This window comes from Canis lupus, chromosome 8 (assembly GCF_011100685.1).
Source record: "Canis lupus familiaris isolate Mischka breed German Shepherd chromosome 8, alternate assembly UU_Cfam_GSD_1.0, whole genome shotgun sequence".
Taxonomy (NCBI): domain Eukaryota; kingdom Metazoa; phylum Chordata; class Mammalia; order Carnivora; family Canidae; genus Canis; species Canis lupus.
This window is the reverse complement of record NC_049229.1, coordinates 41,737,819-41,762,587: the sequence shown is the minus strand read 5'-3', so window position 1 is coordinate 41,762,587 and position 24,769 is coordinate 41,737,819. Positions and strand designations below refer to the sequence as shown.

Below are 24,769 nucleotides of genomic sequence, written 5' to 3'. Positions count from 1 at the left end.
CTTGGACAAGACCTGTTCTGGTCTCCTGCCAGCCTTCTCTTGCATGTGGCTCCATTAGCCAGAGGAAACAATCATGCGTCCTTTGGTGCAGTGAACCTGGGAACGCAGGCTGACCAAGGCAACTCAGCCGTCTGCCTTGGCTCCTTTGATAGCAGATGGCCAGTCTGTGTCTCCCACCTTGGGTGCCTCAGGTGGGGGGCAGATGCTGGTCCTGTGCCAGTCAGATGCCAGTCAGATGTCCTCCCAGCTGCAGGGTCAGACATCAAGTTTCCAGAGCCATCCCGTTGAAGCCCCTCTCACCGGCTTGGCAGTGTCAGACCTGTTATCCTCAGTGCCTTAGTTAGGACTTTTGATTTAACCTCCAGATAAATGTTTATCAAAACCATAACTGTCACAAGAAGCTCCTGATGTCATGAATACTATTGCTCAGGATAAAGCTACAGTATATATTTAAAAACTTCAGTGTAAAGGTTAACAATGGCTAACACTTAGCTGAGTACTCATAATGCCAGGTACTGTTTTCAATCCCATAAACATGCTCTTCCATTTAACCCTCATGGAGGAGATACTTTTATGACTTCCATCCTACAAAGGAGTAAACTGAGCAAAAAGAGTTTGAGCAGCTTGTTCAAGGTCATACAGTTGGCATCAGAGCCCGGATTCTGATGGAAAGAATCTGAGCCCAGAGCATGCTCTTTTAACCCACTCCACATTGTCTCTGTCCACAAGGGTGGTGGGTGGCTGTAAGTCATCAGGTGGAAAGTAGGTGGTTGGCAAATGCTGCCTTAAGGACGTAACTGTAGGATCTTCAGGCTGGCGTTCAAGCTCTCCATGCATTGGCTTTCTGTGGTTCCTTCTATGCCCTTTACAGGAGCCTCACCCCGTTGTCTGATGATCCTGCAAGGCACACGCCCTGCCCCATATATTGTTTCTCTTCCCAGAGGGCCCTCCTCTGCTTTTCTGCCTCCCCAGTTCAAAGTCCTTTTTCAATGTCAGACCTCATCTTTGCTGTAAAGGTGTTTTTGACCAAAACCTCTTGGGCTGGGATCTCCTACTCCTCCTAGAATTTCGTTACTATGTTCGTGATTATTATGTGCTTTTCTGCAGAGAGCAGTGAAGGGCGGTTAGCAAACCCAGATTTTGATCTATGCGATTAACTGCCTGTTTGCTAACTTACGCAAGATCGCAGACCCCTCCAAACCTTAGTTTCAATATTTTTTTTCTCCAAGTTTTTACTTAAATGCCCATTAGTGAACATACAGTGTAATATTAGTTTCAGGTGTAGAATTTAGTGACTTATCACTTACATGCGACACCCAGCACTCATCACCCATTTACCCTTCCCCCTGCCTCTCCTCCAGTAACGATTTCAACATTTATTTCAATGATTTCAACATTTATTTCAATGTTTAGAAAGCGTGAGTGAGGATTAGCTCCCTTCAGTTTTCAGTATACCAGGATTTATGTTTATCTTCTTGTCTCCACTAATGTCTAAGCTCTTGAGGGCTGGAACTTGTGTCTTGCCTATCTTCTGCCTCCCAGGACTCTGCACAAGGTTTTTACAAACAAGATGGATTGACTGTTAGTTGGCTGACTGTTCGGAAATGCCGCTGTAAGTCTGCCCTGAACTTGACTAACTTTTACAAATCACTTTTTTCTGGGTGATCACTAGTGAGGGCTTTGCAGTTTTCCTTTCCACATAAGTTTTTTTTTTTAAGATTATATTTATTTATTCATGAGACACACACACACACACACACAGAGAGAGAGAGAGAGAGGGAGAGAGAGAGAGAGAGAGAGAGAGAGAGAGAGAGAGGAGGCAGGTACGTAGTTCAGAGGGAAAGCAGGAGCCTCACAGGGAGCCCGATGTGGGACTCCATCCCCAGACACTAGGATCATGCCCTGAGCTGCCGAAGGCAGAGGCTCAACTGCTGAGCCACCCAGGTGTCCCAAGTTTTAACAAAAGTTTAGGTCCAATCTGCTAGCCTTATTATCTTTGAGAGATCTAATGTAATGCTGTTAAGGCCCACACACCTTTATCTGCAATTTCAAAATCCAAAACATTCTACAACCGAAAACTTTTCTTTAACTCACGTAATGACAAAACCTAATCCAGACTTAGCTGCTATGCAGAGTGTGACTATTCATAGGTCTGACTGCAGAAATGTTAATGTGTTAAATTGAGTGTGCTGCCTCAGACCCTGCTGGGGGGGGGATTATGTAATCTACGGGATGTGTTCTGCATCACCTCTTAAAAATATCTAAGAAATTCTGAATTTGGGAAAGGGATTTTGGTGTTGGGTGGTATTTGTCTACAGAGGTGCCATTGGCATTGCGAGTGGGACTAGCCTTTGTTAAGCAGGATGCATCTAATATCAGAGAACCTCACATTGCCCTTGCCTCATTGGCCTTGCCCTAATCCCAGCTCTGATTGCAACATGACAGCTCATGCCTTCGTGTACCAATTTGATTTTTTAGAAATATTGCATTACGAGATTGTTTATCTTGATTTGTGGCGCCTCCTTAAAGTTTGTGCCGCTCCTGCCTCACCTTCCTTACCTAGCCCCAGCCTTGCATGACTCCTGAACCAATAAGGCTTTCTTCTTCCCACTTCCCTGTTTCTGGGATGAACTGGTGTGTCCTCAGAGTGGGAGCTACCTGCTGGATATTCTGCAGTTCTGTTCAACGTGTGGGGCCCTGTTGGCTCCTTGGCTGAATCAGTTCTGCATCTTGTAAATAATGCCTGGAGGCATTTCCTACATCTGGGTGTTTCTTTGGAGCCCAAGGGAGCCTGGTTCGTTTACTTCCTTCTAGGAAGTGATGTAGCTACTCATGTGAGAGTCAATCTGCTTGATAACCCCACAGCTGCTTTGATCTGACATTTTATTTATTTAAGATTTTTTCTTTTTTTTATTTAAGATTTTATTTATATATTCATGAGAGACAGAGAGAGAGAGAGACAGAGACAGAGATAGAGACACAGGCAGAGGGAGAAGCAGGCTCCATGCAGGGACATGGGACTTGATCCCTGGACCCCAGGATCACACCCTGCGTTGAAGGAGGCGCTAAACTGCTGAGCCACCTGGGCTGCCCTGCCTGACATTTTAAAATTAAAAAAATATATATGTATGTACAGATGCTCCTGGGGAAACATGAAAACAATAGAAAAATGTATGATAATGGAATCTAAAGTGTTCTATTGTGTGTTTTTTAAAAAAGTAATCTCTATGCCCAATGTGGAACTTGAACTCATGACCCTGAGATCAAGAGTTGTGTGCTTTACCAACTGAGCCAGCCAGGCACCCCTCCATTGTGTTTTATTCATCCTTTGATGAGGAAACAGAGGTTGCAAGTGTTTGTAGAAGAACCAGGCTCCGAAGTCTTGTTCTGAACCTTCCACTGGCACTCCAAGCTGGCAGGCTTCTCTCTTCCTTTCTTTCCAGGCCCTTCCCTCCCAGACTGAAGAGAACTCATGAATCAGTTGGCTATCCTGTCTTGACTGAAAGATACCTTTAAAAAAATGTTTTTTTTCAGCCCTTTGTCCTTATTTGGCAGTAATGGGCATGCTCATGGAAATTCAGGGCACCTTTCTCCCGCCATTAAGTAACTATCCTCTCAGAATCTGAGCCCTAAGTATTCTGGCCTGCCTTTTAACCTAGTGGAGGTCCTCTGAGATCATTTCTCTATCCCTATTCCTGTCTGTGATTCCTCACGATATAGCATTTTCCATAAATATCCGTAAGCATCCTCTTACATACTGTTTACTCATCTTCTCATCCACTAAGAAGATATTCCCCAGACCTAGCTTGGCACCTATTTCTTTGACTTCTTCTAAACACATCTTTGCCTCCAGACATTGGACCGTTTATCATTTCCCTGATCCCTATGGATGACATGAGGTCTTCTACCTATCATCATTATGCTGGAAAACGCTGAGATATAGTATAATTTAAATTAATCTTGGAGATGAAATTTCCCAAAGGTGTCCAATTTAATAGTTTTCTTACACCTCATAGGTTGAACCACATTGTCTGTACACCCATCATTCAGGAGCCTCATGCTGATATCCATAACAGACCACTGAATTTCTTCCGTGGGATTGATCTTTGGAAGCCCTCCTAATCCTGTTCACCCCTTGATTCCCCTTGACACTGCAATTTCTCTTGATTCTAGGGGCACATGATCTGGAATGGTGCCCCCTTTTTACCTAACTATTTGTAATGCCTCCTGATTATGCTACATAAAATTCCTAAGTAATATGACCTACATATGTACATGTTTCAAAAAATCAATATAATGCCCTAACTGTAACATAAAATAGAAAGGAAAGGTTACTTATAATACAATATCGTGTGTTCTAGTATGTAATTGCTTGGGCATGACTACACAGAAAACAGAAGGAAGAAGTCAGATGCTTGAACCTGTACATAGAATCACTGAGAACATGAAAGTCACAAATACCCACAGGATACAGGTGTGTGTGTGGGTGACTCTGATACCAGAGAGCACTGCTGAGGTTGACGTGATTATCCCAGATGATCAACCACTCTTGGTAAAGTTCCAAAGGATATGAAATATAGTATCCCCTCGAATTACACTATGAAGGTATTCCCAGACAATTCACTATATGTTAAAACCATGCAAAATGTTCTGTGATTATTTCAGAAAGGGAGTTTGGTTCTAGATGTAGATGATTATAAATGGGCTTTTCACTTCTGTGAATATCCAGTGGGATGTTCTAACATCATGTGGGAGAATTTGTTTGTGGACCATGGTGGGAATTCCAGGTCCTCACCTCTGAGTACCTATAAGCACTCCCATCCACCATGGTGCTGACAGAGGGTCCCTCCAACCCTAGGGTGGCCCCATTGAGAACTACTAGTCTGGAATCTTGGAAGTAGGACCAGCACCAGGACCAGGAACCGGAGACCTATCTGTGTTCCAGGTCTGGGCTATAGTACCTCACTACTTGCATGACCTTAACTTCAGATGCCTGGCTCTCTGTGAAGGGGGTTATGATGCTGCATGTGTCCTGCTGGCATTTGGGATTGTGGCTCACTGTGCTCTCCACCACAGCCAGAGCATCCATGTGTACCCCACAACATAGTTCCTATCTATAAGTGTTCCCTTGCTGTGGCTTTTTTCTTAGCATTTAAACCTCCTTAGGTCTCTATCTATCTAGGAAAGAGGGAAGATGGCAGGGAGAAAGGACACCCCCTCATTGCTGCTTCTCCAGCAGCTTTTCTATCTCCATCCCTTCACAGGCAAACTTCTCAAAAGAGTTATCCTCAAGGGTCATCAGGACACACTGTCTCAGTCACCTCTTGTGGGGGCTCCTCCTTACTGAATGGCCCCCAGTGACCTCTGTGCTGCTAAGTCTCTCCAGCCCCTATCTTTTTTTTTTTTTTAAAGATTTTATTTATTTTAGAGAGAGAGAACAGAGAGCACAAGCAGGGAGTTGGAGGGAAGAGAGGCAGAGGGAGAAGCAGACTCCCTACCAAGTGGGGAGCCCGATGCAGGACTAGATCCCAGGACCCTAAGATCGTGACCTGAGCCGAGGGCAGATGCTTAACTGATTGAGCCACCCAGGTGCCCCCTCCAGCCCCTATTTGACTTGCCTCTGCAGTTGACCATGACCCCTGACACTCCCTAGCCCCCTCCTTGCTGGGGGTCCTCCTGCCTTCTTGGCCCTTTCTCAATGCCCTGTCCTCAGCCAGCCCCGATACCACCCCCCTCCCCTTCTCCCCAGCAGGTTCCCCTCTTTATTGCTTTATCCACCTGGTGGCCCAGACCTCCCTCCGGCCAGAGTCTGTGAGCAGCTCAGACTTGGAGCATCTGAAAGGCAGCTTGTAGTGGGTTGTCTCTTCCCCTGTCCCTGTATCCTCTTCTCTCAGAGAATGACATGCTGTTGCCCAAGTCAGAAGTCTGGGTGTCACCCTTGAATCCTCCCTCCCTCTGACCCCCTCCCCAGAAAGCCCTGCCAAGTCCCGTCAGTCCTGCTTGCTTTATTTATTTTTGTGAGAGACAGAATGCAAGGTGGGCGAGGAGTGGGAGAGGGAGAAAGAAGCTTAAGTAGGCTGGTTGCATGCTCAGTGAGGAGCCCGATGCAGGGCTCTATCTCATCACCCTGAGGTCATGACCTGAGCCAAAGAAATCAAGAGTTGGACGTTTAACCACCTGAACCACCCAGGAGCCCCTAGTCCTGCTTTCTTAATAGCTCTTGAGTCTTAATTTGAGTTGCCTGCTTGACTCTTGTCAGCATTCAGGACTGCAACCTATACTTACTGTTTGGGCTGGTTTAAGATCTTTAGAGGCCGTCAGAACTGATGGGTTTATGGTCCTATAAATAATTAAACATAAATTAATGTAATTCTAAGTTACAAGATAGAGTCATGTTTTCAGAAACAGCAAAATTTATTGGTTCCCTGAAGCCACAAGAGCTTCTTTCTGACTCTAATTTTCTCTCCTTTTAAATAATTTTCTTTGGTGCCCCATCATGGCCAGAACCCTAAGCATCTATGTACAGGCTGGTTGGGCAATCCAGGGCCACAGAGAATGGCAGCTTCCTGTGGTCCAGGTGGAGCCTTTGCCTCAATGGGCTTTGCATGTTCCTGGTGGCACAACACAGATTATGAGTAATTGGCTATTGAAGATGGGAATGAATTCATGAATAATGAGATGAACTTAAAAAGGCTCATTTGAGTGAAAAGCACTGTGAGAGGGTACGTTACTATTGCTACTCATTTTCTGGTGTTTGATGTTACAGTAGAATTTTCAAAATTTTATATTTCCAGTGTTTTAAAAACAACCGCCCCACTCTTGTGCTTAAGCTTTCATACTCTAGCCTCCTTAGCACTGAGTAGTCTGCACATAAAAGATGCATATGAGGACTTCTGAATTAATAAATGAATTTGTACAATGTGATGGTTTGCTTGATTCCCTTTAGCCCACAGGGAGGCTGCTTAAAGAGATTGTGTCAACTGTGTGTTGTGACCACACCCAATGGCAACAGGCAGGGCACCTGGGGAGGGAGGCTGTACCCAGGGTGTTTGTGGTAGGAGTGAAGTTTACTTCATAGTCAGGTGGTGGTGAGGGAAGTGGGGGGTGGGAAATGGGGTGCACACCCTAGGAAGTCTGCATATCTCCAAAGGGAGGAATAGGGCCTAAAGGCCTGAAGTCAAGCTGTATGAATAGGACTAGCTACAAAATTTGGCGGGGGGGGGGGGGGGGGGGGGGGGGGGGATATATCATATAACACCTAGGAGACTTGGCTTAACAAATATAACCGACTAGTTCTGATGGCCTTGTGGACAAAAGAGATCTCAAAATATCTCCAGAAAATATTAACTACATATAATAAGAATAATAAGAATAATAAGAATTATTATTAATAATTCTTATTAATAATTAATTATTATTTATTAATAACATTAATATTGATTTAATATTTAAATTTAATATTAATTAATATTAATTTAATATTTAAATAATAATTATTATTAATTAATAATATCAATATTAATTTAATATTAATATTAATATTAATAATTCTTATTAATAATAAGAATAATAAGAATACACCCAAAAGGTTAATCAGTCTTATTCTCTGGTATTAATAGGGAGGCCTCCTAGAAGATTGCTGATCATGGGGAGAGGAAAGAGTAACCTGATGGAGACCTAAGAACAGGGGAAGTCAAAACTGGGAAAGGAAATATGTCCACGTGTATTATTTTGGCAAAGCTAGAATTTTTTGTGCTCAATACAGATGTGTGATGACCAGTGTCCTCCCTGGATTCACCCTCTATGTCTGCTGCACCCCTGCCCCACACCCTGCCTGGTGGAAGGGGCCCCTCTGGTTGTTGTTTTTTCCTCCAAACTTTTTATTTAGAAGTCATTTCAAACTTACAGAAAAGCTGCAGAATACTATTACAGAATAGTACAAAACACCCATATACTCTATCCAGATTCAGTCTTTTTGACATTTGGTCCCATTTATGTTCCTCTCTCTCTCTCAAGTTTTTTCTGGACTGTTTAAGAGAAAGTTGCCTACATCATGGCCCTTTATTTGTAAACCCTTCAGTGAGGATTTTCTAAGGATAAGAATGTCGTTTTATATAACTTTCAGCAAATTGAACGTTGAGACGATACTTTAACCTGCTAGCAGTATTCCAGTTTTGTTAACTGACTTAATAATGTCCTTTATGGCTCCACCCTCTGACCTCCCCATGATCCCTGCCAGTACACCATCTGGTCTGGAATCCCATACTGCATTTAGTTGTCGTGTCCCTTTCGTCCCCTTGCCATCTAGAATGATTCCTGAGCCTGTCTTTGTCTTTTAGGACATTGACATTTTTGAAGAATATAGCCTTCTCCTCCCCCTTTAAAAAAAAAGGAATATTTTTCCCTTTGGATTTGGTCTGACGTTGCCTCATGTTCAGACTCTGGGTTACATGATCCTGACTGGGATTTCCGTGAGTGGTGTTGTGTCCTTTTCAGCATATTACAACCTGAGGCGCTGGGTGGCCATTCGCCCCTTACATGTGATGTTACATTTGAGCTGTTGGCCAAGGTGTTATCCAATTCCTTCACTGTGTGTTTATTCATTTTTCCTTGCTACTAGTAAGCACTCTGTGGGGAGACATCCTAAGACCTCATGAATATCCTGCTCATCAACATTTTGCTTCTAGATTTACCAGCCAGACCCTCTGGGTTTTCAGGTATTTCTGGATCCTATGCAAGTAGTAGGAGTTTAAAGGTGTCTGGGACCAGACCAAGTGACCCAATTACGGCCTCGCCCAGGTGTCCAGGTGCCTGGGGTCCAGCCCGGTGAGTAACTGCATTTCCATAATAATCTGCCTCTTTTACTCCCACCAGGAGGAGCAGCTCCTTCCTCATTCACTTAACTGATACATAAGCAAGCGGATTCTTGCAAAAACTTCTCTGCTTTACTTGGACACAGTGGGGCATAAAAAAGAAGGCTCGTGCCCTCTTGGTATCGTTAAGGAGCCTACGATAGAGTCGGGATACCAAACTTGGACCCACTGAAAGGTAAAGGGCAGATAAGTTGTCGACGCTGTGACCCCACTGGGCAGTTCAACCAGAGCTGTTCCATGTCCCTGGAGAATCAGGTGCCCTTAGAAGTTTGGAGAAGAGGGATGAGTGAGTTAAGGGGAATGCAGCGACCTTTCTTTGATGAAGGTCGTCTTTGGGCACCCAAGAACAGGCAAATATGGGTAAACGGAGGAGGGATGAGGGCACTCCAGGAGGGGAGCTGTGTGCACAGAAGTGGGGGGATGGGGTGTGGGTGGTGTGATTCTGGTGTGATGAATTACCAGCCGGCCTGGGTAGGGCTAAGAGTTGACGCAGTAGGCAGGACCTACTCTGTAACCAAATCTTACTGAGCTCCTACCTCATGCCAGGCATTTTAAAAGGGAGCTTTTCCAGCTCTCAAAATAATACATATTCAGTATAGGAAGTTTAGAAAAACAGACATATAAAAAGAAAAATTCTAATGAGATTATTCTTTCATCCAGAGATAACTGGTTCACTGTGGTGTATTTCCTTCACTTGTTAGGTCTTTAACATTCCTCTGATATCAGACTTGTTTTGGTTCATGGATCCAGTAGCCCTTCTGATCCTTCAGAGGATAGTAATTGTACTTTTAAAAATGTTTCATTCTGTCGACTTTATTTTGTTTTCTACCTATAACTTCTGTTCTCAAATTTAGTGCTGCTTTGGTGGTTTTGGTTTTTGTCAAATATTTAGTGAGTCTTGGTCATGTGTTCCTCTCTTTGTATTGTGAGGTTTTTTTCTTTTAAAGATTTTATTTATTTATTCATGAGAGAGGCAGAGACACAGGCAGAGGGGGAGCCTGACGTAGGACTCGATCCCGGGTCTCCAGGACCAGGCCCTGGGCTGAAGGCAGCGCTAAACCGCTGAACCACCCAGGCTGCCCTGTATTGTGAGGTTTTTCAATCACGGCTCTGTGAACCCCAATTCTGTGCCAATCTCCGGTTGTGGACAGGGAAGTGGGATGTGCCTACTAGGGACTGCTGTCTAGATGTCACCTTTGCCTCCCTGCCCCAGTGTCCAGGGTACAGCATGGGTGGGAGGGTGAGTAGGGGCCCACTTGCCCGGCTGCTCCAGATCCAATCACTAACCACTCCAGGCTTCTTGTGGCTGCACCCCCACCCCAGCCCAACATCCTGGCATAGAACCCTCAGCCACACTTGCTTGGGTTCAGATGCTAACCCGGCACTTATTAGTACTATGACTTTGGGAAAGCTGTGTAACTCTGGGTCTTATAAAGTGAGGCTAATAGTCTGTATGTCAAGGATTTTTGTGAAGGTTACATGAAATCATACATGTAAAGTTCTTAGACTAGTGTCTGTCATGGATATGTGCTGTATGAGTGCCAGTTACTGTTATTATTGTTATTACTTATTTTCATGGTTTTACTTTGGGCGGGTTGTGATTTCTCTATCAGTTTCTTCCCTTTTACTTTCCATCTGCAGGGATCCCATATCATTCCTTCTTGTTTTCTGGTGCTGTAATGGATTTATTCTTCCTAGAAAATGTCTCTTTCATCATGTTCTTGGGCCTTGGGGGAGACAGGCACATGCCCCGGCCTTGCTGTCTTGATACAGTCATGCATTTACTTCAAGTGCTTTTTCTCTGAGGATATGCGATTGTGTTATTGTTACCCATAATACATACTTCGGGGCATCCGGGCCAGGGCAGGACTCGCCACCAGGTCTGGGTTACCGGATGCTGACTCTGGCCTGTGCAGGACCAGGAGGGGATGACTTCTCAGCCTTCCTCAAGCTAGTCTGAGGCTGTTCTAATGAACGTAATGGTTCCTCTGTTTCCTTTGTCAAAAGGAATGTTAATTATTTTCAGCAGTCTAATTACGTGGCTAATGAGAGACTGACTGCGATAACATCCCTTTAATTACTCTTGCCTAACTGCTGTTTGGAGCCATTATTTTGAAAGTGTTGCAAGAGTTGGTGCTTTCACAGTAGATGGAGCTGTCCAGCGAGAGCCTGAGTGAGGGGCTGGGGCTACTGAGCTCAAGCTCAAGGTGGAAGTGCCTGGCTGCCTTCAGTGCCCAGCCCAGTGGTTGAGGGCCTTCCCTCTGGGCCATTATTTAAGTGAAAGGGGCATTCGGATTGGGTCCTATGTTGAGCAGACCAGATGGAGACCGTCACAGCTCCTTCAGAGCACCTCATTCCCTCACCTTTCAGGCTCTGCTTGGCCAGGCCGCCTCACTCAGGGAGGACCTGCACCTTGCCGCTTCGCCTGTTCAGCACTTGGATATTGAGTCCCTACTGTATGTTTTATCCAGGACATGGGGATGCGAAGATAAGGAACTCATGGTTTGTATAGCCTTCTAGAACAAAATTTTATCATGCCCTTCCCTTCTTTGCCCAGGAGAAATGCCTTATGTCTGTGTTCTGACCCCTACCACCTTCTCAGATTTGTCTTCTGTATTTGGCTTTCCTGTGGTTTTGCTGTGATGTCTTTCAGTAATGGTGCCTTCATGGGCAGACCCTTGGAGGCAGCTCTTCCAAGCCCCTGGGTGGACTTGAGTAGGCTGGGAGGGGAGGCTCACATAAGACTTCCACCATGAGAACCCATTGCCAACTGTAGGTGGCTCATTGCCCTGGGTAAATGAAGGTCCCTACATCTCCATCTCTCATGACTGGTGTAAGAGAAAAAAGTGCTGGTGAAAACTCTTGGCCCTCCCATTTTCTAGTTGTCATTTAACTTCTTTTGAGCTTTGCTTGCCTCCTGAGGAAATCCAAGTTAATGTCTGCCTCACTGACTTGTGGAGGGGGATCGAGGTGATGGCCTGTGTGGAAGCTGCCTGGCTTACAAGAGGTATCTAATAAATGGTCTGGACTTTTTAAACAACTCCAGGCAGCACCCCTAAACTGAGTTATGGCCAAAGACCCAGTGCTGACCTCATTCACCATGAGCCCTATCTTGGCTCTTGGATAAAAGTCACTGTTCAGGCACTGGACAGAGACTTTCATGGAACAAGGGTTCATGGTTCCCCTGGGCTCCATCTCACCATGGTTAACTAGGCCTGAGCCTGAGGAAGAGAGGAAGGGCAGGGGGTGTCCATTCAGAAGAAAAGGATTTTCAAGAGCAAGAAAATGTAGCTGAATTTTAGGTCTGTGTATTTGGCAGCCTTCTGGTTACCCTGGGTAAGCTCTAAAGTAGTGCAATTCAATAGAATTTTATTTGATGATGGAAATGCTTTATATCTGCACTGTCCAGTATGGTAGACACTAGCCACATGTCGCTACTGAACACTTGAAATGTGGCTAGTATACAATGAGGGATGGAATTTTTTGAATTTTAGTTTTATTTAAATTTAGCATGGAGCACAGCATGACCCAACACAGGGTCCAGCATGGAGCCCAACACATGGCCAAAACTCATGACCCTGAGATCAAGACCTGAGCTGAGATCAAGTTGGATGCTTAGCTAAGTCACCAGGCACCCCTAAAATTGAAATTTAAATAGCCACATGTAGCTAGTGTCTATCAAACTGGACAGTGCTGTTCTGTAATTTGTAGAAAAACAAGGTAGGTGTGTACTAGTTCTTGGCTTAGACTTTTCCTCCAGGGTTTTCTAGTTTTCACATGTCCTCTTCCTAGAAGATTGTCAAGGTTGTTAGGTTGCTGGCAAGGGTCACATGAATCAAGGAGAAATAACAAAGTCTGAACAGTGTCCGGAAGGGAGACTTGGAGCCTCCAAAGCTATATACATCCTGCTGAGGTGGACACACCTTGCAAGGCATCCGACTTCTCTTATTCTCAGCTCTGACCCTCACTGTCTGCAAGAGCAGAGCCACTGGTGTGCATGGCAACAGTGGTGGGCAGGTGGTGCTCAGGTATGTGATTCTTATGCCAAAGAGGTATGGTCCAAATGGGGGGCAATCACATGTGTTAGGATTTTCTTGATTCCAAATGACAGAAGCCTTAACAAGCTAGCTGGAGTTAAAAAGGAATAGTGACTTCCTTGTTAAAGTGAAGCACTCAGGCCAGAGAAGGCCTAGTAAAGTTACTTAAATTCTTTGGATGAGAAGCAGATGGAAATGTCAGGCCATCAGTCAAAAGATTTCACTTTCCCTTTATTTGTAGATAAGTGCATTGCCAAATGACTGACTAGGACCTGCCATTTCCAAGCCCTTCCCACAGGGGGAGCCTTCAGTTGTGCTGGGCATGTTTCCCTGGGAATCGGGAATTGGGGCTTTGTTCTGGCCCAGCTGACACCGTAGGGACCACCAAGTGACTTTGCAATCAGGGGCAGGCAATGTTTGACCCCCTCATTACACTAACTTTAGATGCTCTGGCCAGGCTATTTCTCAAACTTGTTTTTTTTTTTAATATTTTATTTATTTATTCATGAGTGACAGAGAGAGAGAGAGAGAGAGAGGCAGAGACACAGGCAGAGGGAGAAGCAGGCTCCATGCAGGGAGCCTGATGTGGGACTCAATCTCTGGTCTCCAAGATTAGACCCTGGGCTGAAGGCGGCTCTAAACCACTGAGCCATCCGGGCTGCCCTGTTTGTTTTTAAGTAAGCTCCATACCCAGCATGGAGCCCAATGTGGGGCTTGAACTAGAGCCCGAGATTAAGGCCTGAGCTGAGATCAAGAGTTGGGCACCTAACTGAATGAGCCACTCAGGCGCCCCTCAAACTTGCTTTTTTAGCTTGTTCCTCCCTCAGGGTCTTTTCAGTTACAGTTCTCTCTTCCTGGAATGCTTTTCCCAAAGGTCTTTGAAAGGCTTCTTTGCATCATCCTGATCTATTCCCAAGTGCCACTGTTAGGTTTTCTTTTAATGATTGGCGGAGAAAATTAAAGACAGCAGAGCCAGGGGGTAGGTTCGAGAGTGCTTTAATGGGGAGTACTCCCGGGCAAGGTTCAGTGACTTGGAGAGGAGGCCCAAGTCAGGGAAGTCGCCCCCAGGCAAACCGCAGGGGCAGGATGGGGGCAGGGCTGCATTCCGATTAGGGCCAGGGTTACAGGTCTTTGTAAACTGAGTTAGGTAGGGCGGCAAGGCGGCGTTATTGGGAGGCTGCTGGCCTCCGATGGGCCATTCTGAGGTCCCCAGTCTCACCAGCCCAACAGCCACCTCCTTAGAGAAGCTTAAGGCTTGCCCTCCAGCATCCAGTTTCTCTGTCCTCACCAGGCCTTTCTCCTTCTTTGTGGCCAACTGTCAGACATTACAGTGTGTCAACTAGCTTCTTTATTTTCTGTCTCCCCACAGAGCTGCAGGCTCCAAGGGGGCAGGAACACTGTCTGGTTCACACTCAGTTCAGCGTGTGGCCTTCAGCAGGTGCTCCATAAATATTTGTTGACCACTGGAATGGAACACCTTGAATAAACAAATTAGCCTCAACAGGACTTCTTGGACTAGGTCTCTGGTTGTTTAGAAATCTCTGGGGTGGCTTGGCTGTAGAAAGCTGTGAAAAGCAGGGCACTGGTTGTCATTTGGGGGGCCCAGGCTTATCCTCCAAAAGTCCCAGTGGACTTCTTTCTGCTTCCACTGGTGAGGCTACAAAGAGGCAGGGGTTCCCGGGGCTCCAAAGGTGTGGGGTGGTGAGGGAACCTGTGAGACATCCTAAGGACATGGGCAGTAATAGGGAGAGCCTGGATAAATAAATTTCTGGTCACTTAGTCCGTGAGGCTGCAAGGCTGCTGTCTGTCCCTTTCTAGGTAGCTGACAGGAGGAGCCTTGCTGGTCTCATGTGACCAGGATTCCAGGGCCCCTCAGCTGCTGCCTGATGGGATCTGCATAAGGGATTATTGATGAAGGGGAGGTGAGGCGGCTCTTTACTGTAACACATGCCTTGCTCTGGGACGGCAGCCAGGCAGCTAATTAGAGAGCCCAGCAGCTGTCCAGCCTTTCAGGCAGCGAGCAGCAGCTACCCTGTGCCAGGGGGTGGGATGGGGGGGTAAGGGAAGGGGTTGGGGTCAGAGACCACCCTCCAAGGTGTAGGGGACGGGTGGTATGGGTTTGTTAAGAAGAGGACATTGAGAAAAGCACATGAAGTAAGAGGGGCTGGATGGGGAGAAGGAAGGAAGGAGAGGAAGGTGACAGGACAGAGAGTGGTCTGCAGGTGAGACAGAAAACAGAGTGCTGAGATGTCTGGCTGGCAGAGAAACCCAGATTCCAAGGAACCCAGATCCCCAAATGAGGGGACATGGTGTGGAAGGACAGGGTCAAATGGAGTGTGTGGACACTCTGTCTCCTGTCTCCAGCAACCTTACCTCTGCCAGTCAGGCCCGAGGCCCTGGGTCTCCTTGCTTCCCAAGGGAGCTGAGCAGACACAGCCTTTCCCCTGGGGCATTTGGAATTCCTGTTGCATGTGTACTTTAGCATGGGAAGTTACTGAACCCACTTGCATTTCAGGACTGGTCTTACTACAGGACAAGTGAAAGCCGTGGTTCATGGTTCGGGGGCATGTGGGAAGAACCAGGGCCCTTTGAGCTCCCCCAGTGGGTTTTTGGGGCATTTTCTCTTTACTCTGTGGGCACCTGGGGTGGGGAAGGTTTGGGGAAGAGGAGAGAGGGAGAGGGAAGAAGGGATGGTGTTTTCCTGCCTTTTCCTGCCTCCAGTCTCATAGATTCTGAGCCATGGAGACAGAGACGGAGACCAGACAGACAGGACGGACAGGGTGGAGAGGGGGTAGGTTTGGTTGTTAGGTCCTGGCCAGAGAAGTAGAGATTGAATCCCGCAAGCCCAGCTTACCCTAAATAGTTATAGGGGAGGGGAGAGAATGATGCAGGAGCTGCTGGTTAAACCTCTTTGGATATGAATGCTATGCACATGAAAACTGGATGTGCCTTTGGAGAGTGCCAGCACATTGTAAAAATAACAGAATAGGCATTGTTATTCTCTGACCTGAGCCTGAACTTGGCCCCTTGCCCACGTAGGAGCCTGCACTTTCTCCCAGGATGCGTGGGACGCTTGGTTCCTGCCCCCAGCCTTCTTCGTGTGACATGTCTTCTGTATTGCCCAGACCCAAGGCACCCACTCGTCTGTCCTCACCTCTTGGTCTAGGTGATAGCTCTTGGAGGTGGGAGAAAGAGAGTGAGCATCCTCCTTTCTTCCCTCATTTGCAGAGACAGCCCTGCCACTGTAAACCAACATTTATGGTGCTTTGTGGGAGACTGGCCTTTCATGACAGTGGCCTTGAAATTAGAGAAGAATACGAGATGTCGCTGTTTAGTTAATAACACTGGATAGTGCAATCACCCAAGAATTAAGCTGGGCCCTTCTGGAGCTTGCTTGTCCATCCATCCAAAAGAAATTCCTTGGTCTTGAGGAATTCACCATGTGAAGGGGGAAACAGAGAATAATAACTTTTTTTTTTTGACAATAATAACTTTGAGATGGGACATTATGTTTCAGGATAAGGATGTTCAAAGTCCTGTGGCCACATTAGTGATGCAATAGCTGAGGGCTTAGGAGGATGGCATCACAAAGGAATGAGGAGGGAGCTGGGTCTCACAGGAGCACCTGGGCATGTTGATGAAGCTGGATGGACAGACTCAGGGCTGTATGTTTACAAATAAGCAGCTTACAGAAAGGACTAAGTAGATTATAGTGAATGAAAAGTGCATGCAGAGGCACGGGAAGCAGCTCGAAGGCACGCTGTATGGAGAGAGGGCTGACTCTGGAGCCCAAGGACCAGGGTTTGAGTCAAATATGTAGATTTGGCCTAATCTCTTAATGTCCCAAGATTCAGAGTTTTCATCTCTAAAATGGGGCTGGGGGGTGGGGTGGGCGGTGATGATTCCTGCCCTCCCTGCAGGAGTCTTGAGAGAATCGTGAGAGATGATATACTCAAAAAAGTCTTAAGTTCTGCCCACGTTAGTTGCTATAAGGGCTCTTCACACATTCATGTTCTCCAGAAACTTAGAGCCCTGCACTCCACAAAGGAGCCTCATGCCATCTACACCAGGGACTTCCTCTAGGGGACCAGGGAGTGTCAGAGGGGGTTGGGGACAGCTCGTGCACATAGAGACAGAGGTGGGACTCCTGCTAGACTATCGCCTCCTCATCCAGCCCCCACCAGCTCCCTGGCGGAAAGAGCCTGCAGACCAGGAAGCAGGACGCGTCCTGTGCCAGGCCCATCTCGGAAGGGAGCCTGTTCGGACCGCAGCGGCTTCATCTGCCAGGGGGGCACTTCAGCCAGCAGCAGGCTCCTGGGCTGACTGCAGCAACCAGCAGGCTGTGCTATGAGGATGTGGACGTTGGTTTCTCTTTCTCTTTTGTCTTGTGCTTGCTGATGCAGCCTGCTTAGGGCTCAGGGAAGGGGAAGTGCCGTGGGTGGGATTGAACTCCCCAGGCACAGGTCATGGTGGTGCTGGGGGTAGAGGGGATGTCGGACATGCCCCATCAAAGCCCTTTCCTCCAGGTAATGGGTATATGCCAGGCAGGCTGGGAGAAGGGGGAGGATGGACAGGTGGGGCAGGTGGAGGCTCCTGTGTGCGGAGGAGCCTGAGAGGGCTGAGCCGAGCAGGGCAGCCTACTGCACTCTGCTCTTGTCCTTGTCTCAGTGCGTCCTTGTCTCAGTGCGGAGGCCTCTGGAGCGGGGGTGGCGGGTGTGGGTGCACACCCTCCCGGGCCACAAGCATATATGGATACAGTGAATTTTGGTCCCAACTCCTGCCCTTTCACTTCTCCTCCAACTCCCCTGCTGCCTCCAAAGGGCAGAGGCAGAGTCACCCCAGCTCAGAGAGCCTGGGAGGTAAGGTGAGGGGGGAAGCCGGCTGTGGGCACCAGCTCAGGTGGCACCTCCACGGATGACCCTGCTTGGCCATCCACATAGCAGGGGGCGGGGGGATGGTGCCAGCTTCCACCTCATCCTGCTGTAGGGGTGCACTGGACCTGAGCTCTGTCCTCAGGCTCATGCAGATGGGGCTGCATCCAAGGGGTTTTCAGAGAAGCTGCAGGACCTTCACATTAAAATCAGGATCTTTATCAAATGGTCGACTCTTAGGGATATATTAAAAATGTGTATGTGGCCAGGGGCATCCTAACATCAGGTTTGTATCAGCTTGTAGCCGGTTATTGATGCTCATAGGAAGGGCCTTAACAAGAAGAGTGGTAAAATAAAGTGGGATATAAGGGTGGTGGGATTGTGGGGAGGGGGTCTTGCATACATTTTGTTGGGGTGCTCGTTTTCCTGTGTATGGTTGTGCTGGACTCCCCAAATGCTACAACAAATGTCCTGTGCTGTCTGCATTCTATGAGGTTCTTGACCGCCCTTGAGAACAGATGTAGGCACTGCAGGGCGAAGGTGCAAGTGTAATTTGAAGCTAAATGAGAAAGGCACTGGAGTCTAAAATTATACCCCCTCTCAGATTTACAAATGTGTACACATTTACTCACAGGGCAAGAAGCCCTAAGTCCTAGCCCCATGTGTGAATCGCCTGGGACCCATCCCAGGCTGTCATTGCTGGATTAACCAGACCTGAGCAAACAGGACAGCATAAAGGAGGTAGTAGGTTCCAAGAGAGGAGCCCAGTGGGCACGGTGGGATGACTGCCCGGTGCTGAGCCCGGAGCCTAGGCAATTGTAGTGTTTGCCTTGATGCTGCCTCTCCCACTGGCCTGGTGGCTCAGAGCTGGGGCAGTATAAAGTAATGAACACCTCCTCTTTTATTCCCAGGGACACATGGAAGCCTCCAGCCTACCAGCCAAGGATCAGCTGAGCCCTGGGGCTGATGCTTGCCTACACTGCTGAGAATGGCACCAAGGCCCAGCCAGGCACCAGGACAAAGGTTAACCCGGGACACTCCTGGACAGTGATCCTGATGTCTGTTCTGAGCCGTGCACTTAAAGGTCTGACAAGTGAGTATGTTATAGGCCTTTGTCTATGCTGGTGAGACAGGGAAGGCCGGTGATCCCTGGGGTTTCCAGTTCTGAGCCTGTGTTCTGTCCGAGGGCCTGTCACAGGGCTGTAGTTCTGGATAGGAACAGAGTGCCCAGCAGTGTCAGGTCATGCCACATGCTGGAGCCATCTTATAGCCACATGGCCTCTAAAATATGGGCCAGACCCAGATTGGCTGACGTGAGTGATGTCAGACACCCAGCACATGGGAGAAGACGTCTTCCTAAATTCTCTTTCTTATCTGTAGGCTCATGGATGCTTTGGGCCTCAGGCTTTACCCTTGTGTAGTGAGAACTACCTCATCTGGGATTCCAGAACCATTGAGTGGCTCACATTGGCCTTGGGTAGAGCATCCAGGGCACTGGGAGGCACAGGATTTGTGGTGCTTTAGCCTCTATGAAAGTGGCCACCAAGAAAGAGGACAAAGTCTTCCGCTGCTTTTGGCCTGTTGAGGGTCTCCTCCTAAGTCCAGACAAGCTGTGTGTAGAGCGAGAACCCCCTGACCTTTCTTTCTGGTCTTGACCTCTGGCTTTTCCTTGATGGTGCTTTAAAAAATGATGATTGGCCACTTTCCCAAGCTCCAGAGGCCTGTCTAGTCTAAAGGCTGTTGTCGGTCTCATGCAAACAGTCCCACTGTGGGTCAGGGAGAGAACTCCCCTGAAACACAGGGCAGGGAGAGCTGGTGCTCTTGCAGTCCTGACAGGACAGGCTGTTCGGGAGCTGCTGGGCTGGTCCATGGGAGCCCGGAGCCTTAGATTCCATGCAGGAGCTTGCAGGGAAAGAAAAGGGGAACTAGGAATTTCTCAGCTTTAGGTAGATCTTGCCATTTGACAGATTTTTGTTTTGTCTTGTTTAAGATTTTATTTATTTACTTAACACAGAGAGAGAGAGAGAGAAAGCACACAAGCAGAGGGAGAAGCAGGCTCCCCGCTGAACAGAGAGCTCAATGTGGGGCTTCATCCCAGGACCTGAGCTGAAGGCTGAGACATTCACCCAACTGAGCTCCCCAGGGGACCCAGTCAGTTGACAATTAAAAACTCAGGGCTGGCATGTATTTCTTCTCTCAGCCTAGGCTTGCAAAATCAGTTTGTGGTTGGAGGGCCTTGCAGGAAGCATGTGTTTGAGTTGGTTTGTAGCCAGGGTGGTGTGTACCTGAACTGCGGGAGTCAGGGGGAGGAACAGAGATGACCACAGAGGCCACGGCAGCAACACGGTGACTCAGACCAGAGACTACTCTCCACATAATGCAGAATTCCCCAGGGCAGCCAACAATATCAGTCTTAAGACTGCTGTACCCTTTGGCCCAGTGATCCCACTTCTAGAGATACTCGTTAAGAAATCTTTCTTTAAGAAATAGTCCCCCCCCCCCAAAAAAAAAAAAAGAAATAGTCCCAGAAATCCCTGGGTGGCGCAGCGGTTTGGCGCCTGCCTTTGGCCCAGGGCGCAATCCTGGAGACCCGGGATCGAATCCCATGTCGGGCTCCTGGTGCATGGAGCCTGCTTCTCCCTCTGCCTATGTCTCTGCCTCTCTCTCTCTCTCTCTCTGACTATCATAAATAAATAAAAATTAAAAAAAAAAAGAAAGAAATAGTCCCAGAGAAGAAAAGGACTGAATACTTTTGTTACAGGCATAAAAAAGATATTTCTTGTGGTGTCATGGTAATATTGGGAATGGGAAACAATTGCCCTCTCTCTACTGAATACCTGGTTAAGGAAATTATAGTTTTCCACCTGGTGGAATATCACAGCACCATTGTAATAGTGAGAATATAGGCAATATAGCAACTTGGAAAAATTATTATGATATACTAAGTGAAAATGTCAGGTTAGAGAATAAGTACATTAAGGTAACTTGTAAAATAAACACATGAGAGAGATTGCCAGGGAAAAATGATAGTGGTGGCTAGCCTGGTGGGATTATGAATTCCTTTTCTATGATACATGGATTTGCTTCCTGTAAAACTGAATGTAATCTGAATGAATACACAACATACCATTAATAGTGACTTTCTCTAAGATGTAGGGTGATGCGGGACTTTTGCTCTCTAGGCCATTCCTTTCTGTGATATTTAAATTTTAGGTATGAACACATGTGACTTTTACAATTGGGGAAAAAATAATAAGGATGTTTAAAAATGTTAGAACTGAAATTTTAAAAAGACTGTATTTCCCAAGAAAGAGAAGAGAGGAAGGCTGAGGCAGCTAGTTGTTTATCCCTGCCCTCATCAGTGTTTATACTTGCCCTGTGTGGGCCCATCCATGCATTCATTTGTTCATTCATTCATGACACAGATAATAGTTAAGTTTTATTGCCAGGCACTGTTGTAGGCACTGGGCATCCAGTACTGAACGAGACAGAGCCTGGTGGAGCATTTGTTCTAACTGGGGGAGGTAGACAACAAAGGAGTAGGAAAATAGCAGAAAGTGAAAGCGGTATGAGAACTGAAACAGGATGATGTCAGTGCTGGGGAGGCTATTTTGGATTGGAGACTAGAGAAGGTTTCAGGGGTGACAGTTGAGCTGAAATCTGAATAACGAGAGAGGCAGCTGCATGAGGTCTGGGAAGAGCCTTGTGGACAACACACAGGATGCCCAGCCTGAGGCCCCCATCCACCACAGGGTGTCATCCCTGCCTGAGCCCTCGTGAACTTCTGTGCCAAGCTGACTCTGTTCTCCAAGTCCGATTGCCCCATCATGCCTGCCAGCTAGGATTTGCTTAGCATCTGAGGCCTTCTAAAATCCTCCCCAGGCTGCTGCCTTGTGTGGAGTGGTCTGCTGCTGCTCCAGGCACTGGGTTTTTCTGGGCAGTGTGATGCTGGTCACTGCTCTTGGCTGGTATTTGCATGGCTGGGTTGGGCCATCTGAGATGTCCAGCCACACGGGGGTGGGCTGGCAGTCAGGGAAACTTTGTGTCCTCGTAAAAGGTCTTTGAATGGCACGTGCCTTGAGGCCCTCAGAGGTGGCTGCCACTGTGGTCCTCTGAGGGTCAGCTATGACTCTGGAGGATCGTCAGTTGGATCTTACCAGAACTTGGCCTTAGACCAGAACTTGGCCTCTCAGAATGTGCTGGAAGCCTTCAATTGCTCTGACACCAGTTCTGAGCTTCACTAATGATCTATCTAGATGCTCACATCCTTCTTGCTTCCTATTGCCTCTCCATATACCATTCTAGCCTTCCAGAAGTAGAAACTCAGAAAATGGTGTCACCCACCGAGGAGCCTGTAGTCAGCTTCAAGGGCAATGCAGTGTGCTGAGAAGGATCTGGAGCCAGACTTGCTGGCTTTGAATCTGAGTTCTGCCTTTTATAGCTGTAATTATTTAGCTTTCTCTTTCTCAATTGCCCTATCTATAAAATAGGCTTGAGTATTATGTGAGTTAATACATGGTAAGTGTAGAGAAGAGTGCCTGATTATTCCTGTGACATGGGAGGTGGAGGGAGGACCATCCCAGGGGAATTTCCTGGGGGATGCCCATAGCAAGGAGGGGTGGAACTCTATGGCATCTGGGTTAGCCAGTGACCACAGGTATTGAGCTCCACTTGCTTCCCTTTTGGCCCTAGAGCAAGCCCATGTGTTCTTCCCACCCCACCCCACCCTCAACTTGATAACCACAGAGGATGCTCAGGATGGTTTCAGACCTTGCATCTTTCACCCAGATGTTAGGGCAGCTGCCCACTCCTCTTTGATTCCACTCACTCTGAGCACAGAGCCTGCCAGGGAACTGGACTCAGCGTCCCCCACTGCCTTGTTCTCAGGGGCCCCCAGGGGAGCTGTGTAGCTCCCCAGTACACAGAACTGTAGCAATGGTGGCACCTGGGAATGAAGAAGTAAATGAGATGAAAGAGGAAGTCCTGCCTAGTCTAATTGCATGGAAGAGGAATCCCAATTTTCTAGCAAGATCCTCCTCTGGACAGAAATTCCCAGAGTCATTGTGTTGTGGCACCTTAGCTCCCTGGAATAAGATGGGAGTTTGGGGTAAAACCAAAGGCAGTCATCTCCTTTGGTTTTGCCTCCAGCCTATCTTGGACTTTTATGGCATTCTCTTTGTCCCTCTCAACTTGCTCTGCTCTCTTTCTCAGGAATAGCTCAGCAGGTTCCAGGAGCTGGGGAGATACTCTTAGGGAGTAAGACTCTGAACTCCTCCCCTGCAAAGCACCTATAAGCTGTCCCCTTAGTGGGGCAGTGCCCTGCTCTGTCAAGTTACCTTGAGTTCTGGCCCTTTACTGGTTCACAGGCCCTTTTATCAACAAGTAGACTCTTATACTTGGGTGCTGTTTGTTCCCCAGTATCCTGCTTGCAAAACCATCCTCAGCTCTCCAAATTCTTTTCTCCTGTTTCTATCCTTGCCCATGCTCTCCCCTTTACTTCACTTTGAGTTTTGTTTCCCCGGCTGTCCTGTCTCTGTGCCACGGTCCTCAGGATGGTTGTGTCTTCACCAGGAGAAAGAGAGGCCAACGTCCAGTGAGCTGCTGGTTCTTCCTGATGCAGGCCTTCGCAGGGCTTTGGTCCCAGTGCTGAGCCAGGAGGTACTGGGAGAGTCTGGGGCAAAGGAGTTTAGGTGGGGGGAGGATGGGGGTCTGTTGGGCCAGCACAGGGTGGGGGATCTTGTCCTAACTCAACGTTTAAGCACTCTTGCAAGTATTAACAATGGGTTCAGGGAGTGGAGTTTTGAAAATCCAGTCAAACCAACGCTGCCCCGAATGTTAGTGCCTGTGCCACCACAGTGTGAGTGGCCATCCCAGCTGATGACACTGTCTCATATCCCTTTTCTCTGTCTTCACCCCCATCTCCTGGCCCCAGTCAGGACTTCCAGCTTCCCTGTTTGTCTCGTGTGGAGTAGGCGTGTTCTTCTGGCACAATCCCTCGGACGTGGCCTGACCTTGCCTAGGTATGCTTCCCCTCCGCCTACCCCTGTTCTTCGAAGTATGGAAGATTCCAGAAATGGAATCTCGTCCTCGGGCTCACCCTGTTCTTTTGCCCCCATCTTCTCTTCTGTTCAACGGCTTGCCCTCTTTCACCCTTTAACAGCTGCTCCTTCCATCTTACTTCTGCTCGAAGGGTTTGGAAGTCCACCTCTTCCAAATCATCTGCTCTGGGGGACGGGGGAGAGGGAGGCGTGACCGGAGCCCCTGAGTTGTTACTGGCTGGGACATCCTTGACCATGTCTAAAGATGAGTTCATGAGGCAAGGAGAGCAGGGTTTTAAAGTCAGCATTAAGGTGGGGGCAGACCTGAGAAATCCACTAGTTTTGTTAGGCTGCTGCGTCTGATGAACAGGGAGCCCTTTCCCCTGGCTGCTGTGGGCCAGAGGAGTCAGAGCTGGGCGGCAGGTAGAGTGGTCTCCAGGCCACCACAGCCCCACCTACCTCCAGTCATGGTTCTTCTTCATTCTCAGTGAGTTTCCCTGGAGCCTGGGTCTGTTCTCTCCCACTCTGGAAGGCTAACAACCTATTGGAGTTGCAGGATAAAATGATGGTGTGAGAAGGTGTGCAAGGAACACTAGCCCTTTCATTTCACCCTTCTTGTCAAGCCTGGACCTCAGAGAGTTAGTTCTGAGACCCCTTCCCACCCCCTCAGTAAAACTCCTGAGCTGCACAGAAGCTGGAAGCTCACCTTGCCTCTCCTCAGCTCAGTCTTTGTTCTCCCATGGGCTGTGTAGGCGATTATTGGTTTCACAAGGTTGCTTGGCTGCTGGGTTGTGCTCTGGGTGGAGGTGAAGACCTGACCTGCTTGGCAAGGAAGGTTGCCCAACAGCTACTAAAAGCAGGGGCAGAATGACCCTGCCTCAGGTAGGAAGTGGCACTCAGAGCTGGAGAAGCTGACCAGGAAGCCTAGCTCTGTGGCAGAAGTGACAGCC

At 47.8% G+C, this 24,769-nt stretch overlaps 1 protein-coding gene and 1 long non-coding RNA gene across 24 annotated transcripts in view; one reads left to right on the top strand and one right to left on the bottom strand.

Annotated features, from left to right (window-relative positions):
• Positions 1–24,769, top strand: part of TMEM229B (transmembrane protein 229B) — a 41,104-nt gene that overhangs the window by 7,875 nt on the left and 8,460 nt on the right. For 9 of the 23 annotated variants that reach the window (XM_038545000.1, XM_038544998.1, XM_038545003.1 and 6 more), the window contains 4 exons: positions 8,875–9,048; positions 18,693–18,874; positions 23,353–23,439; positions 23,714–23,801. The gene's annotated coding sequence lies outside the window, so the exon portion shown is untranslated. The other 14 variants (XM_038545009.1, XM_038545016.1, XM_038545012.1 and 11 more) reach the window with 9 other exon arrangements.
• Positions 1,389–24,355, bottom strand: LOC119872878. Its single transcript, XR_005363445.1, has 3 exons — positions 24,279–24,355; positions 6,286–6,340; positions 1,389–1,546 (listed from the first exon to the last, which is right to left on the bottom strand). It is a non-coding gene; the product is annotated as an uncharacterized LOC119872878 (long non-coding RNA).